The sequence below is a fragment of the Triplophysa dalaica genome, chromosome 10 (assembly GCF_015846415.1).
Source record: "Triplophysa dalaica isolate WHDGS20190420 chromosome 10, ASM1584641v1, whole genome shotgun sequence".
In the NCBI taxonomy this organism is placed as follows: domain Eukaryota; kingdom Metazoa; phylum Chordata; class Actinopteri; order Cypriniformes; family Nemacheilidae; genus Triplophysa; species Triplophysa dalaica.
In genome coordinates, this window is record NC_079551.1 from 20,078,344 (window position 1) to 20,096,850 (window position 18,507).

Genomic DNA, 18,507 nt, shown 5'->3' on the forward strand with positions numbered 1-18,507 from the left:
TTTAAAGCCTTTAAACCCTTATAAGTAAAAATTTCTGATTTTGTTACAGATCCAAAAGTGCAAAACATAGCTGTATAAAGTGCATGTAAACATTTATTCAAATCGCTAAATGAAAGTTCTAGTAATTCTTCCGCTAACAAACACTGCTTATAATCTAACCACCATTACCGACATTCAGACAGCAGTTTTCTGCTCCTTTCCCTTGAGATCATCATCTGATCTCCAATCAGCTCCCCAAACCACCAGAAAATGTTATAAGGACACATTATGGTTATGTACATTTTGTCCTTGCGCCTAAATCGGCCATAATTCGAGCCAAGCTATTCTTAATTAAATTACATCAGCAAGCTTGTGTCTTTTTGCTCCGCGTGGAACCACTCCAGCCATTAAACTAAAGACTGAGACACGCTTACAAATCATTTTTTATTACAGTGCCAATCGGCAGATTGCATCACGCTATTTTTAAATCTGGAGCGCTAGGCTGAAACCCTGTGACGGGCGAGCGGTGGCAGTAGACGTCTTTAGTGAAGTACTCTGGCTCGTGACATAGAGGGATAGAGAAGAGAAAGAGTAATATATGACTAGCAGGAAAGACATCTCCATCTGGCTTTGACTGATCTCTCGTGAAGGAACCAGGGCCCTGTGGAGTGGCCGGGGTGGAAATTAAAAATGCAGGTGCACCTAATGTCTTGGATGTCAAGATCACTATGTTCCGAATACACTGCCGGAGGACTAGAAACATCTTTATTTTATTTGTTTTCATTTCATGTTTGTGCAGCGAGAACAGAACAAAATGTAGAAAGGGAATAAGAAATTGCATTTTGTTAAACAAAAATCGGATATTTTCTGTGACATTTTTTCTAAACAATGAAGCCCCCAACCTCCTAAGGTTGTCATAGTTTTCTTATACTTTATAATAATAAAGGGCCATTCATTAAAAAAAAAACAATATTTAGTACATTGAATAGTTATTTAATTAATTCATGCAAATAATATAAAAAAATGTGGTTATAGACATGTGTAAAAAGTTCCACTTTTTCTTTTGAGCTTCTATTAAATGAACTTCTGTTAAAATAGCTATTTGTGATTTCTGAATGAATTTCAGATTTAGATTTCCATTGATTTTTGCACAAAAATGTCACTTGGTAAGTGATTTACCCATATTTCATTAAATGACATTAAAAATGTCTCATGTATGTCATTTTAACAGTTAAATCCTAGTATGGCAGTTTCTCTTTCAACACTGCCTTTGAAACCCAACTATACACATTATAACCCAGAGCGAAGGCATGACTGGGCATCGTAACACCTACTCATTTATGTTGGCGAGAGGCCACGCAGATAAAACACCAGAACTCATAGTTAAATGCGGGCGCTTACCTTGCCCGGAATGCTTTAGTGAATGCCAGGGCTCTAAAACGGTCACCTAAATTGGTCACTCGGAGCGTCGGCCAAAAACAAGAAATAAAGATAATTGATATGCGTGATTTCATAGTGACCTGCCAGTCTGGGCTGTGACCTTCAGTTCCCGTCTCCAATCTACCTCATGGGTAACCTGTCTTTCAAATCTGATTGAACTTGTCTCTGTCCAGTTCATGCAACTTAGAAATAACTTCCAGTTGAAATGCTGGAACTCCTGAAGTCTAGAATCCAAAGTAAACAATGTATAATAGATGGTATCATTTTTGTCCTCGTTTTCCAAGCCGCAATAAACTAGGAAATGAAGTGCCATGTATTCCAAAATCTCTAGACCGATGGTTGTATAATCTATCATGGCCGTAATCCAAAATGTAGAACATCTGAAAGCAGCCAGTTATTTTATGAGAAACCATCCCACAGATACAACAGGGTGTATATGTTGAGTTCTGAGTATGTGTGGAAAGACCTTATTTGAAGCCACTTGTATACTCAAATTCTACATGTTGTCCGTTGGATTTGAGTGACGTGTCTTGAAGGATCCTGAAAGGCATTGCTCAGACAAGTCTAATCTCCTCTCGCCATAAACGGCACTATTACGCCGATGTGACCTTTGAATCTAATTCGAGGCGGCTTGTTTTGTGGTCACGCTTCAGGGAACGTACAACTGGGGAGTATTGGTTTGTTAGAACTGGGCGACTGATATTGCTCAGTCGTTGATCTCTCATAGCTCAGAAGATTCGATGGAGTTCAGTTGTGTTTCGATTAACTATCAACAGGCCTGACATGTACCTTCTAAAAAGGTAACCAGCCTCTAGAATGATAAGCAGCTCGGTGCGAGTTAAAGAATGCCGCATGCCGCAGAGGAACACAAACACGAGCACTGGAGTGAATCATGTGTAAAAATAAATGCATTCACGAACGCATTTATGAAAGTATTTTACCCTTGTTTAGACTGCTTACTGATGCTATTGTGCCCTATCGAGGTAACGTTTGCCTTTTTAAAATGTTCAACTTAAAACGAATACAGTGTAAAAAGTATTTTTTTTGTTTCGTTTTTGTTAAATTGCATCTTGCATGACTAATACTATCACAATATTAACACTGATTATTTATACAAAATAATTTAAAATGATATTCCCGATATAAAAATAATCAGTTTACTCAAGTAGATTGTAATTTGATTCAGCTGTTTAACAGTTTTGTTAGTACGTTTAAACATTATGCTAAACAGATCTCATCCCACATTTACTGCAATGTAAGGAATATAAATCCTATGGGAGTAAATGTGAGATGAGATCTGTTTGAGGTTTGGATGAGAACTGACATGCTTGCAAATATCTTCCGTTGTGTTAAGCAGAACAAAGATATATATTCTTAAAAATCATGTAAAGTGTTATCACTTTGTTTGTATGCTTAAAAATTACGTTAAGTGTGGTTTACCTTGTTACTATTCTTAAAAATTACATTAAGTGTTATCACTTTGTTTGTATGGTTAAAAATTACGTTACGTGTTGTCACCTTGTTACTATTTTTAAAAATTACGTTAAGTGTTGTCACCTTGTTTGTATGCTTAAAAATCACGTTAAGTGTGGTTTACCTTGTTTCTATCCTTAAAAATTAAGTTAAGTGTTATCACTGTTTGTATACTTAAAAGTTACGATAGTTGTTGTAACCTTGTTTGTATGATTAAAAACATACATTAACCGTAGTCACTTTGTTTGTAGGCTCAAAAATTTGTTATGTGTTGCCATTTTGTTTGTCTTCTTAAAAATTACGGTAATTACTGATTATACAAATCCCTGAAGTGCAAATTGTTTTGGTTAAATGACGTTTTGCTGTGTTTTCTACACAACATTTTTTAAAACACATCTGTTCAGAAAACATTTATTTATTTGCTGGGTTATGCGTATTGTAATCATTTCTAACATGATTAGTAGAATGACAAACCCAAGAATGAACAACCATGACAGAAATGAGGAGAAATTTCTGTTCTCTCCTTTAACGTATGCTTGAAGCACCCTTGGTAGTGATCATGTAGTCAGATTTATTTACCAATTCCTGGAAATAGACGATTTCAACGAACGGTGCACAGAGCACTGCCTTCATTCTGGAACTCCCAGGAACCTGTATTTAGACCCCTAAGCCACAGCACCATGACACTAAACCTTCCTGTCGTCACTCCGACGTGGGGACGCTAAACCCATCCGTTCATAAACCGTGACTCACAAACTAGACCAGCATAATCGATTTATTTGGATAAGTCTACCAGTGGAATAATAGCGATTAACTCGTTGTTTTGCTGTAACGAGTGGGTGGGGACTGGAGCTGGTGGATGATTATATCTTCAAAACGAACACAGCCGTCAGCTGCAGGGCTGTCTCATCCCTAATTTATACTGACACTACATCCTCTGCACTAGATAACAGAGTGATCCGTGCAGTAATTACCAGCAAAGACATGTATATTCTCCAGAAAATAAGAGGCGATTTTGTAAGAGAGAGAGAGAGAGAGATAAACATCGGGAGAGAGAACAGAGTGTGCTGTAAATATATGTTTATTGCTCAAAGGTTGCTCATTTATTGGTCAGGAGATGCTATAGTTCTCGGTCATGTTTCAGTTAAAGTCAACATAAAGTCCAAATTGACTATTTACTTCCTAAAACTCTGGTCTTATTGTGGATGGTGCGTGTTATTCCAGTACTTAAAACATTTTTTTGAATGATGTCAATTTGGCCACCGAAGCTATAGTTTTTGTTATGTATTTATATACCTGATATATAACGGGAACAAAATAAGAGACCAGTCAAGTTTTGTCTCTTATAAGCATTTCTTTATTTCTGTCAGTTCTAGTTCGGTATCTGAATTTGACTTCACACGTCAACATTAAAGTGAAAGACAGAAAAGTCGCATGCAAGTTGTGAATTAAAATGTGTCGTGCTCCATCAGATAGGATAGTCACACTTTAGACTAGGGTCCATTTCTCACTATTAACCATGATGTCTGCCTCAACTGTTTATGAGGTCGTTTTTAGGTTTAGGTATTGGGTAGGATTAAGGAATGTAGAAAAAAGTCAGGCATGTGCTTTATACATTCTAAGTTACAACCAATAAGAATCCTCATCGAATCCTTTTGTTATTTTTACCAGTTTGTCCTGTTTAAGTTTTCTGCAAATACGTTCAAACTGAAAACAATATTTTTGATTTGGGGAAATGTGGTCAAGACTTCTTAGGATAAAACAAAACGGACCATTTTACTAACCTATATCTATCCATAGTGCATTCTGAAAAGCAGACAATTAATTTGGAGTGGTCTTTCCCTTCAATTGTGGTCTTTTCTGTGGCTGTATTTACAAAAGTGGCCAAATACTTATTAGTATTAGGCCTTTATTCAAATATATTATTAAAGAATTCATAAAAAATGTGTTGTGTAGTGCTTAGAATGAACACTTAAGCTCAACATCAACAAGAATTTAAGGCAAGTTGGCAAAAAAGGCATACAACACATACACAAAGGCTGAAGAAAATGACTGCCGTAGTCAAAAATAAGACATGGTCAACAAAATATTAATAGGAGTGCAGTAGTTTTCCCTATTTGATCAAATAAACACCTATTATTCGAACGGATAAAAATGGTCAGATATTTGAGCTAAACCACCCAACACTGAAATGCAACGAAGACAAAGTGACTTTCTGAATGTCCAGATTGAGGTCTCTCAGTCAGCAGTGCTTCAGTCTTCAGAAAATTTCCCCCTGCAAAGACCTTTTTCTGCTCCGGCCGGCATCTTTGCACACAAATAAGTCCAGATATTGGCATTTCCAAGAGCTTTTGGAAACGTGCGTGTCACTTCCTGACTCTGTAATTTATGTTAGGCCGTCAACCCCCCTCTCCCTCACTGCTTGAGAGATTTCTGCCCAGTTTTCATTATTGAAAAGGCCCGCCCTCCTTCTCTCTCCCCTTTCCCACCCACCCTCTCAATCTCTCTCTCTTATTAGATCTGCGATTCGCAGAACGCATTAGGATATTAAATTCAGGATGGGAATGGAAGCTGCCCGCCGACTTGGCAAGACTCCCCGTTGCTGCCTCCTCTCCTGGCTCCTCCCCCTTCTCGGTGTGGAACCGGTCGAATCCAGAGAGAGTGGGCATCTCCCACTGAAAGGTCCCGGACAGTTGCGTCCTGCTCTTTCTGTACGGCCCTGTGCCCGGCCTGACAGAGGCACAAAGCAGCCACTTGTGAGCAGGAAGAGATGGCGAGGCCGGCACAGTGGCTGCTCTGTCATCGCATGAATCATTCTGACGTGTTCGAGGATAAAGACGTGCATGCATGCGCCCACACGGAATATCGCCCCCCTCCTTACGCCGCCTTAGGAGCATTCCTCATGACATGTGAGCTTCCATTATGACGGATCCTTCGCTATTGTTATTCGGAAAACAAGAACGCATTTTTCTTAGTTAGCTAAGAGGATAGTTGCAGGGCAAAGTGCATGAAGTTAAAGAAAGAAAAAGAGAAAATCAAGTCAAATTAACAAGATTTCTATAGAAAATGGGAGTGATGCTTGTCTGCCTCCATGATCCTTCATAATGTTTTGCTTCCTGGGGCACATTGAGTGGCTGCTTATTGACCAACGTCAAAAGAGCCCCCAAGTCTCTCTATATATTGTTGTCCCTAGATCAGGACCATTCTTCAATACGTCGATGAGATTTCTTCGCCCATGTTATAATCCCCAAGGTCAAAATTATACGTCAGATAGGTTAGAAAAGCAATAGCATAGCTCTCTTCAACAAATCTCATGATTGATGCATCATTCCTGGGTGAAGCACATATGTGTCATCATTTATTCACCCTCGTGTGGTTCAAAACCTGTGTATGACTCTTTCTTTAGAAAAGAAGATATTTTTGTCTGCTATTGTGTTCATGCATTGGAAGTCATGGAGGATGTGTAGTTGATCTTCAAAAAATCTTTGTGTTCTTCAGAAGAAAGAAAGTCATGCAGGTTTGGAATCACACAAGGATGATTAAATGAGGAAAGCATTTTAACAATCAGTAAGTAGCTCCTCCCCTTTTCCTTTGTTTGCCATATCAGCTTGACCTTATTCAGGATGATGCCCACCAGCCCAGCTCATGGGGCAAAAAATGCGACATTCATTGTATCTGACGGTCTCAGATTAGTCCAAAATAGACGATTGGTTGCGTCCACAGGATATAAGCACTGTGTGGTAGTCGATTGGGGTCTGGCGGGTGTCTTGTCGTTGGAGCAAATAAAGATATCCACCTCATCTATGCTCAGTAGATATGGCTCCAGCCTGGTCCACTGAGCATATGGGTTTTAAATAATAAAGCACTCTGGCACTTCTGCTATCTTCTCTACGGCCGAGTGAACCATTTAGCCACTTGTTCAAGCCAAAGCATTGCTTGACATAATTGTGAAGTCATGCTTGAGGCCGGGCATATCGAATAAGGCAATAGTTTTTTTTTTGGAGAACTTGTTTATATAAAATTTGTGGTGGGCGTGCTACGTACAGTATGAGACATACAGGTTGACCTAGATCATTACATTTGGCAGATGCTTTTATCTAAAGAGACTCGCAACGCATTGCTTGGGAATGGAAGCCATGACCCTTCCATTGTTTGTGGTTGAGCTACAGTAACCGTTTCGGAAAAGTTTCACATTCTACACCGGTTTCTGGAACACACACTTTGTACAATTCGATTACAAGGAAGCTCTTCTCAGCCACAATTGCAACGTCTCGCCATATATTCACTCTGTGTAATTCAACCTGGCTCGAGCAGTGTCTTTAGTCGCAAAAATTGTAGTAGCATATGAGCACTGCCATCAACATTTTCAGAGCTGCAGTAAGTAACATAAATAATATTTGGTAGATATCACACATGAAGGTCACTACCACCCGTGCGGCAGATATCACTTAATACATTTCCTGGTCAATTACATCATTGTTTAAATTGTGGAAGAGATTTTGGATATATAAACTATAAGTTATTTTCAGTTTTTCTTAATTTACCCGGTATGTGTTGAAATAAAATGGTCATTTTTGTTTCATTCTATGAATTAGGGACAAAACTTCAAATGTAAATATCGTTATAATTAGCATTTTGTTTGCAGAATATTTAAAAAAAACATACGAATTGGTAAAAAAAAAAACTAAAATGCAATTTATATCTCTCTCTTTCTCTCTATCTATACAGAATATATATATTTATATATATATATATATATATATATATATATATATATATAAACTAAACAACTTATTTTTAGTGACTACATATAGTAGCATAATTTAATAGGTAAAGAATTACAGACTAATTGATGAATAAAGGGAAAAATGCTGTGCCGGTTTGGTGTTTGGATGAATCATAACTGTTGAGAAATAGATAGTCTATTTATATTGCTGTGTTAGTCATCAGACAGCTGTAAGTTTCATGTAAAATTGCAGCGTAGTTCTGCAGTCATGCTTGAGCATTTCCTGATTGATTGTGAAGACCTCATCTTTCTGATGAAATTTGTAAAACTATGGGTGTTGTGCGATTGAATGTTGTAGTGCATTTACTGTATGGATTACATTCAAATTCAAGTCTACATGTAAGTCCAAGACTACACAAATCCCTATTCAACATTCAATGCAGGTGCCTAATTTAGATCACACACATGGGCACGCACACACCTCTCAAAAAAGTTTGTTTGGTGTAAGTGCTAGGGCTTTTAAAATTATTTTTTATTTAAAACTATTTTTTAAATGATAAAATTCAATAAGTTAACCTAACCACAAAGTTTTACAGTTACTTAATTTTTCTTTTTTTTCCCTGTATTATCAAACATTTCTTAATTCAATAAATGTATTTAAGATTTCTATATGTTGATTAACTGAAGGTAAGAATTTACAAAAAATTAAATTGAATAACTACAATAATTTGTGACAGTTATTGAAAGAATGAAGTATGACTATTGGTTTTACAGTTCATTGTAAAAAGTATTGAAGTTGTAAAACAGACAATTCAGTTGTTTATTAGGCAAATAATGGTTTTCTATTTATTTATAAAAAACCTAACCCTCTCTCTCTCAACTTGTACAAGCACTTCTTATATTACTGACTCCCTAAGTGTAACACTCTGTCTGTCCCTTAGTCTGTTTTCTCCGTTTTTGCCCCAGGATGTCCTTTTCCCACGGTCCCTCACGAGTCATCATTGACTTTTGCACCTGCACCCCATTACCCCTCCTGGACACTTTATGTATTCTCACTTGCCTATTGTTCCTTGTCTGGTATTAATGTTAGTTTATGTAACGCTGGTTAATGTCATGTTGGATTACCCTGTTTGTCACTTGGATGTTATTTTGATTCCTTCGATTGTTCCCTTGGATGTTTTTGAAGTACCTTTTTGTTCCTGATTTCACCTTTCTCAAGTTCCGTGTGACGTTGTTACACTTAATCTTTCCTTTAAGTCTCTTTGGATAGAAGACTCTGCTAAATGTAAATGTACATCTCAGCCAAATTTCATAATCGTCACAGCACCATCAGAGTACAGCTTGTGAAAGAGTATAGCTTGAAAGAATCCGTCCTACTCTGTTAAAACACAAATTAGGTCAATATTGACTTCATGTAGACTTCACCATCTGAGTATTACACCCAGTACCCTATCCTTCATATACTTCTATATGCTCGTGTTTGTAAAACCCAAGTTTCACTTAGCCGGATTGCCAAAAAGCATTCATCCTCCTATCCTATTCCAGAGCGAGTCATTAACCTGTAACCTTCCAGCCTGATGGTGGATTTCAACGGTTCCCCATGTGCCCAGCTATCCCAGTGAGAATACAGAGTGCTTTCAAATGAGCACTCCCATTTCCTGTGTCTTATATTTCCCTTCATAAAGACTCTTAACCAATGATGGAAAGTGCAGAGGTCCCACCCCCCTCTTTCTTAAGTACTTTGGAAAATGGAACTGTAAAGCTGCTTGCCATGGCAAAGCGCCCACGACGCACAGGTACGCGCGTGCCTTTCCGGAACGTTTTGAGGATGTGGGAGGTGGATATTGCTTCTTATAAATATGGCTTCAGGGGAAACACTCTCAGATCCGCGCTTCTGGGCTGATTAGAATGGAAGGTGGCAGCCATTCTGTTTGGGGAAAACAGGTGTTTGATACACATGTCAGATTGATTATGTCCCAAAAATCACCATGGAAGACATTTTCAGTTGTTGTCAGTAAACTGTCTCCATGCGAAATTAGTTAATTACTTAAAAAAGCTCACTGGGCTGATGAAATAAACCGTAATGGTGTATACAGTTTTATTTCTCCATGACTAACTTTAAAATGGATGGTGATTTCACAGCAGTTGAACCAAATAATTTACTTCACAATTCTTTATTGTCTGGAAGTTGTGTTCACAGGTACTGTTTTTATCACAGTAGCTCAAAAACAAGAAATACGCAGATAGTTCACTCTAAAAAAAAAAAAACATCAACACTTAACAAAAAGCCTTCACAGAGGGTGATGTAACACACATGATTGCTATGGCACCTCCCACAACGTAATCATAATCACCACTCTTCTAAACGAAGGTAACCCCAAAAGTCAAAAACACAACAAACTAAGTTAAAAAAAATCAGTTAAAGGAACTTGAAATTAAGACTTAGTTACAGGAACTTTACAGGAAAATTTCAGAATATATATATAATGTAAATGCACATACTGACTTCAACTTATGTCCTAGGTACATTGATGTTTTTAAAAAAATACTGAAAAAAAGGCTTTATAGTTTACTCGACTTTACTGCATGAATGAAACTTTTAAATATGGGTCACAAAATGTATATATTGCCAGTTATGTATGCGTGTCAACCTGATATCACGGCAATTCGTACCTTTTTTAACGAGACTGCTAATTCATATAGATTCGTACAATGTCAATTATACAAAAAACATTATTAAATGCATAAGAATACTGAAGCCCCTCCCCTTACCCTTTCCTTAAATATCACTGGTGCGAAAAAACTAATCCTACAAAAGAACAAATAAGGTCGTAAATATTCATATCAATTAGTACTTTCAAACGAAAACGTTTTTGCTTACATAACCTATGGCTGTGCACTGGGCATTTTAACTTAAATTATATATAAATATATACATGAAAATGTTTCCTAAATAATATATATATGTATGTGTGCACATGTGTATAACATACAAAACAAATGTGCACAGTAAACAAACTTTTACTTCTGTTTAATCATGATTTATCTTCGAACAGCATACCAGGTAAATTATTTATGATTTGTATTGAGATTGTGTTAATAAGTGTGTTAAGTAAAGACAAATATTAACAGAAAAACATCGATCTGGCCCATCTTGTATCAGAAATAGACTGTGAACTCGCATACTCACGAGATGTCGTAGATGTTTACGTATGACGTATCATCTGACATATGCATCAGCCTGAATGTTTAAAGTCATGTAATGTAATTTAAAACTTCTCCTGTTATTGTTCCACAGAGGAAAAAAATTAAGTAAATAACACAAGGATTTGTGGGCAACTGTTTCTTTAATTTATTTTTCCTCGCGGCAATGAGAGAAAGCTCATCATTTATTAAAGGACGTTGTTAGTTGGAGAGATTCAAGGGAAAATATCTCACAGTAATTAACATGTGTCTGTGTTTCAATTAACAATGACCTCAATCTCTCAGAAAGCAGAAAAATAAGGGGCCGCTTGTTCGGAACAGTGGGCTGCTCAACTCCTCCCTGCTCGCATGAAACAATATATGTATTCTCTCTCTATGAAAGGACCATTCTGTTGGAAACGATACAGAGTAAGTTTGTAAAAATCGACGGCACAATAACACAATTCTCACTAACAGTCAATATCGAGTAAAATGCTAAACATCTCTATGTGCTTTTCATCCAAACGACAATAAGTTCCCCACCCTCACGTGTCACACTCGCGTTTTCAAAAACCATTTACTTTTTGATTGCAACCCTGCCAGTTCGCTTTGAAACCAACGAAAATTGGTGAAACATTCTTGGCGCTCTAAATTGCAACACCTTCCTTCTTCCAAAGAAACGCATCAAAAAAGTTGGAGGCAAAAGCAAAACATTGACAGTGGGCGGCAAGGGGGGTGTTGTGACATTGATGGGAGCAGCGTTTCGACTGTAGAAGAGATGAGTGTCAAACAACACGCGCAACGGAGAATCGCTTCTAAGTTTAGATACAGTCTCTAGACAAAAGCAACAACCATGGCATTTCGTTTGAAGCTGGCTGATATCAAAAGATGGCAAAACAGTGAGATGAGATATGCTTTCAGAATTAACATTCTTTTCTCCTAGCTTCTTTTCCGAGCAGAAGAATTGGCAGGTTGAGGAAAAATCTAACCTTTGCTGTTTCTACGTCATAGACATCTGTGAAATTCATATAGCAACAATGTAACATTTCATAACTTAATATGTAGGAAAGAATGATCAGGACAACATACTGTAGTAAAACATGAAATGTATATTTGTTTATTTTTTTTATAAATTAATTTTAAAATCCAAAGCGTAGCTGTTTGCTTTTGAATAACTCCTGTAAATCTGGGAATTGTCATGTGTCAAAAATAAAATACATTGCACGAATCATAATTGTACCAGACAGGAAATTCCTCATGAGACGGGACAGATTTAGCTAAAGGAAGCACTATATGTGGATTATCTGGTGGAATCGTTGTCTCAGCATTCAACATGTTCTCAAAAGACAGCACATTCAATGGATCTCATTTGTTTACCTCACACGACTGACGTTAAGCCATTGCTATACTATCAATCTGACACTACACTCTTTACCTAAAGGAACAGTTCACCAAAAATAAAAATGTTACTCAAAACCATTATTTGACTTTTTTATCTGTGAAATATTTTGAGAAATGTCTCAGTAGTGTTGTGTTCATACAATGGAAGTCAATGGGAGTCAATGTTGTTTGGTTGTCAACATTCTTCAAATGATCTTCTTTTGTGTTCTGAAGTAGAATGAAAGTCATAAAGGTTTGAAATGACAAAAGGGTGAGTAAATAACACTGAACGTCTCTCAAGTCTAAATAAAAACCTTTGATAGCTTAAAGTCATGTCGCAGGCCTAAGGGCACATTTACCAATGCTACCATACAACCAAACAGTCGATATCTCCAATCTTTTGTCAGAATGTACGTAAGATGATCTTGCCCGAGGACTCCGCTCTGCAAACTCGGAGCACATAAACAGCAGAAACAAGGGAAAAATTTGCATGAACCACAAGCGTGACACGCGGATAAACTTAGCATCCTCTGCCGAGTGAGCACTCTTATCTTAAATGCTGGATTCCTCACAGACGCCTGCAGCGAGGCAGCGTTTTTAGCTGGGATGAGGGGGGTTGAAGGGGGGCCGGGTTGTTTTGTGGGGCTAAAAATAGTGCGTCAGATCAGAATGTTGAGGAGAATATGGCCTCACGCAGATTAAACTGCTGTTAATCGTCTGTCTGCGATGGCGGGGGGGGGCGTAATGCCATTGTGTCGCTTAAACACGGCAAGATCTCCCAGTTTGTTTAACGTGAACACGTCATTTTTTTTACCATGTCATTCATCACTTTTTTCCATCTCTTCTCATTTCCTCAAGCAGAGAGGCAATTTGTTTTTCTATAAACATGTTTTGAGGGAATATTGGTTTGAGGGGTCTCGAGTTGACAAGGGACTTAATCAAAGAACCAAAGCTAACGGGTTTTGCTGGAGATTTGTCAAAATCTTAATGGCAACAATTACAAAGCAACCTACAGACATTTTGAGTTTAAACTAAATTCAAGCGAGATGCCAAACACATTGGAATGCTCAATTCTGATTGGCCAGTCGCGACATTTGCAGTTGGTTTTTCCCCATATAACAACCACTCAAAACTAATAACACACAGTAACCCAAATGCTGCAAATCATTTCGACAGTTACAGTTAAATATTAAACAAAAAAATGACATATTTAATCTTTTAATAACATATATGAAATTATTTTTTACAAAAGATTAAGCCAAATTGCCTGTTCGTGACATTGAACGTCATTTCTTACCTTAAGACCAAAAGTAAACTGCTATTGCTCATGGAAGGTCTGCATTCGGTTAAAATTAGCTAATAAAATATTTCAAAATCACAATTAATGTCCAATTGGACATTTCTCATATGGCAAGTAGCCGTGTAATAAGCGGGATAATGTACAGGCAGCCGGCTGTTATCGCGAAAAAAGCCCCTTCAGTGTGATACAAGACCCTTCTTATTTCTGTCATAACAACCGGCTGCCTGTACATTATCCCTTACAAGATGACACAGTTCAAATCAAATGGACTCATTTTGATGGGGCTTGTGACTGTGATGTTCCTATACAGACAGTAAGGACAGAGCTAACAACACGTCCCGGTACAAACTATTAATTTCCAAAGTTCAATTCAAAGGTAGCTTATAGTCAAAACAGCGACAACAAAGATCTCCATTCAATAATTCTGCCAATGAGAATAATGCATAAACAGTTTAAAGCCACAACAACACAGGATTGTAAAGAAAAATCTGGATTTGGGTAAACTTGATGAGAAATGTTTGAGTTCATATTGAGATCTTCGATTAATATCGATTGTGGACTTGATAAATCTGAGCTTAGTGTGTGACATTGTCAAGATCTTTTCTGAAACTATTTTTTTCTCCCAGAAATATCAGTGTAATCTCAATGTCTAGTAAACGAGACATTAAAAATCTTGATCTTTTTTTTCTGATCACAAACAGACACTGGGTCCTAGATCATTTCGATTCCAAAGATGTTCAGTCATTGACCCATGCAAATGAGCGTTTGCTGTAATTTTGGGGTTCATGTCATGGTCAACCTAATCAATTAGAATATCCAAAATCAAATCACATGTCCTGGAGGAATGAACAGCCAGGCAACCGGCCGTCTGTAATCTGTGAGTTCTGTCTAAACCACAGTCACATGCCGTTGCCGTCCCAATGCTTCACTATAAACTGAAGGATTTTATTGTTGAATGTTTTCAAAAATCCACAAAGCGCTTTTTGTTCTTTGGAAATCCAATGACGTGCTGATGCTTAAAAACCCAGAAACCAAAACACTGTTTAGAAACCTCCTATAAAGAAACAAACTTTATTTAATCATCACCACCATATAGCAACTCAAGAACCATGTATTCAACCAAATCTTTAAAGTGCCTCGTGAACCAATTCCGAACCTTTATATTGATTTTAGAGGAGATGTGGAGCTCTAAATCACTGCTCAGACTTGCTCCATCTATTGCTTTGCATTGGTTCAACCGCCTGACCATGTATTCAAATACACAAATAACAAATCTAGTCTGATCTTCTCCATCACGTGCGCTCCGTGGATAGGATTGCTGTTTTTTATGCTATTAAATGTCCCTCATACGCTTACTCCAAGAGACGTTACATAAACTGTACATAAAACGTACCTTTAAAGATGTAAACTGGACAGTACAGCTCTGGATTAGTTGTTAAACTTGTATTAGCTGAAACGGACCCGCACGCGACGCGAAACGCTTTTATTGCCATAACAACAGCAGCGCTTTCCTACGGGATATCAGCGCAAGTCCGGATGACATCCCTCTCACTTCTGATCGGATCGTGTTCGGACGCATTTGACAAAAGCGACACATGCGACATTCGGACGTAAAAAAGAGGTGTTACGTAAGGATGGCGTCTTACCTGTTAATAGTGAAGTTGAATAGAATAGCCTAACACGATGCGGATGTGGATGATAGATACTATATATTCCCTGCTGATGTCCACATTGTCAGTACCAGCCGCTTACTGTATGAGAAAATCCCGATGTCAGAGACTGAGAGAGAGAGAGAGAGAGAGAGAGAGAGAGAGAGAGAGGAGGGGGGGCTAAAAGAGATAGCACCATCCTATCCAATTACAGCAGACAAATGAGGGTTAAGAGAACAACAACGCAGAACAATATAGCGAGGACGTCTAGCGCATTTGCTTCTCTTAAACCTGTCCTGTCTCGATTCTTTCATATGAATCACAGCCAAGTCTTACATTTTATTTATAATCTGACGCACGTGAACGAGTCGTGAAAGACTTAATGATGGAGAATTTACTGAAAAATGAAGTGTCGACTCAGTTAATAAAGAAATTCAATTCCGTTCCGTACAAAGATTAGATTCGACTAGAAGGGGGAATAAATATCTGATCATCCAATCTAGACAATGATTAACAAAAAACATCCAAAAATATTTGTTTATTTATTTTATTTAATGGAACGGTGTACACACCAAAAAGAAAATTGTAAATCTGTATAATTTCTTTGTTCTGTTGAACACAAAGAAAGATATTTGGAAGAATGCGCCACTGACTTTTCTGGGACATCATTGACTACCATAGTAGGAAACATTTAAATGGTTGTCAAAGGTGCCCCTGAATTGTTTGTTTTCCTCAATTCTTCAAAATATCTTAATTTGTGTTCAACAGAGCAAAAAAAAACTGAATTGCAAATTGCTAACATTCTTGCAAATATGCTTCTTTGTGTTTAACAGAACAACATTTATACAGGTTTGGAAAGACTGGAGTGTGAGTAGTGACAGACTTTTCATATTTTGGGTGAACTGTCCCTTTAAAAAAAAGGCTATTATTTATTATAGGACAGAACACGTCATAAAGGAGAACAGCTAGTTATGTTACAACAATAATAGGCTTCATGTGGTGTTTTTAGAAATATTAGAATCTATTCAACTACCGATCTGTTATATAGATGGTTTCCTCGGACACATGCCCCTGGCCGGTTTGTGTTTGGTTATAGGTTTTATTTAACCATTTGTATTAGCCTATACAATCAATTTATATTAATTCATTTGCGTTTATATTTTATTGATTATTAATTGTTTTAAAAACTATTGAGTTTACGAATGTCATTTAATGTGTGATTTACACCTTCATTTATTGGTAACAAAAGGGTTAACTTTAAACGTACGTTAAAACAGTACTGATGATTTTCTCGATTACATTTTCCAGCCCTGATTAACTTTTGTAGCTCATTTGCTTGCTGAATAATTGTGATTATATAGACATTTTAAAATCTATTTGCGTGATCAAATCTATTGTGGACTGATCTCTTAAAATGCTAGACTGGTCAACTTTACTTCGACTTTCTGCATTATGTGTTGCGTTTATCAACTATAAATGAATGAATGAATGAATAAATACATAAAAAATCAGAGGGAAGCTGACATGTCTAAAGAAACACTGCCCTCTAGTGGTGCTATATAAATCAACATTGTGCAGTCATTTACAGTAGTTTGTCAATGAGCATTTATGACAATGAAAATTTCATCGCTTTACATACATCTATTCATTTTTTTTCTTCACTCATATATTTATATCCAAATAAAGTCATGAGATGACACTACTACTTCAAAAAATATATATGTATCACTATCAAAAACAGTCTGCATGAATTCAATTAGATTCATTTCAAATTGATTTCTTGAACATGACAATGAGTTCACTGTACTAAAATGGCCCCCACAGTCACCAGATCTCAACCCAATAGAGCATCTTTGGGATTAGGTGGAACGGGAGCTTCGTGCATCCCACAAATCTCCATAAACTGCAAGATGCTATCCTATCAATATGAAACAACATTTCTAAAGAATGCTTTCAGCACCTTGTTGAATCAATGCCACGTAGAATTAAGGCAGTTCTGAAGGGGTCAAACACAGTATTATGGTGTTCCTAATAATCCTTTTAATGAGTATATATTAGTGGTGGGCCGTTAACGGCGTTAACGCCGTTAACGCAGTGAGACTATTATCGCGCGTTAAAAAAAATGTCGCCGTTAATCTATTCTCAAAGTTGGGTTGTGAGCTGGGTCTATACTACGCAAGCTGTGATGACTTTCACCTTGATATTTTAGCGCGGATGTATACCAGCTTAACTGCACTGTACGGGGCGAGAACGAGATTTTTCAACTCGCGTGATTCGCGTCATTCGCGGAAGCAGAAGCAGCCTCATCATCTCATAACCAGGGCTTCATTCTCGCCGCCTCATCATCTCATAACCAGGGCTTCATTCGCGCGATTCGCGCAGCAAGTAGGTCTATTGGCTCTTTTCATAAACATATAAATCACTCGCGCTTGAGGCGCCATTCGCGTTTGTTCTGAACACAACATAACGTTACTGTGAAATTACCGCATCAAACGTGACGTGCTAACATGGATGCAGCTATGAAGCCGCCGGGTTTGCTTCAGGGAATATTAATTTTTAAGAAGCTTCCCAATAGGAACATCGACAAGACTAACGTTGTTTGCACCTTGTGCAATGCGGAATTGGTTTAAAAAAAAACACTTTCTCTCAACAGGTAGTGGTCTAACTTTAGTTGAAACCAGTAACTTTGTATTGAGATCTAATGTATTATGGCTCCTGTATGACATATCGCTTGTTGCTCCCTCACTCTTTGTAAATCGCTTTGGATAAAAGCGTCTGCTAAATGACTAAATGTAAATGTACTGTAGGAGCTCTTCCAGTCTCAAGTACCACCTAAACGGAAATCATCCCTTAGCTAATGCGGAAGTAAACGCAAGTTCATCTTATTGAACATAATTTAATTTTCATCGCCAATTATCATAGTAGAACAGCTTTCTCAAGCAGTTTGTGATGCATTTTGGAAACAGGAGATGAGCCCCTGGTCTAATGCGCCACCTGGCTTGAGAAACCCGTTCTCAAAGACTTACTTTTAGTCATTATTTGGGTAGCACACATATTCTGAATGCCTTCGGCAGAATTCAAATGAGCCATTTTAATCTAGATTAATCTAGATTAATTTTGGAATTAATCTAGATTAATCTAGATTAAAAAAATTAATCTATGCCCACCACTAGTATATATATATATATATATATATATATATATATATATATACACATACAATATTCATACAGTAGTACATTGCTATGTATGAAAATCGTTGGTCTGTCACACCACTGATCTTTAAATTAGTTACAACAGCACAATTGTCTGTGTGTATAACTGGGTTGAAATCAACACACATGTATTTGACCTCCATGAATAAATTGTAGATGTGG

At 37.4% G+C, this 18,507-nt stretch overlaps 2 protein-coding genes across 5 annotated transcripts in view; one reads left to right on the forward strand and one right to left on the reverse strand.

Moving 5' to 3' along the window:
* Positions 1–15,257, reverse strand: part of pcbp4 (poly(rC) binding protein 4) — an 80,627-nt gene extending 65,370 nt beyond the window's left edge. For both annotated transcript variants that reach the window (XM_056759086.1, XM_056759087.1), the window contains exon 1: positions 15,128–15,257. The gene's annotated coding sequence lies outside the window, so the exon portion shown is untranslated. The remainder of the gene's footprint in view (positions 1–15,127) is intronic.
* dag1 (dystroglycan 1) overlaps positions 1–18,507 on the forward strand; it is a 363,385-nt gene that overhangs the window by 70,743 nt on the left and 274,135 nt on the right. The gene's annotated exons all lie outside the window — the stretch shown is intronic.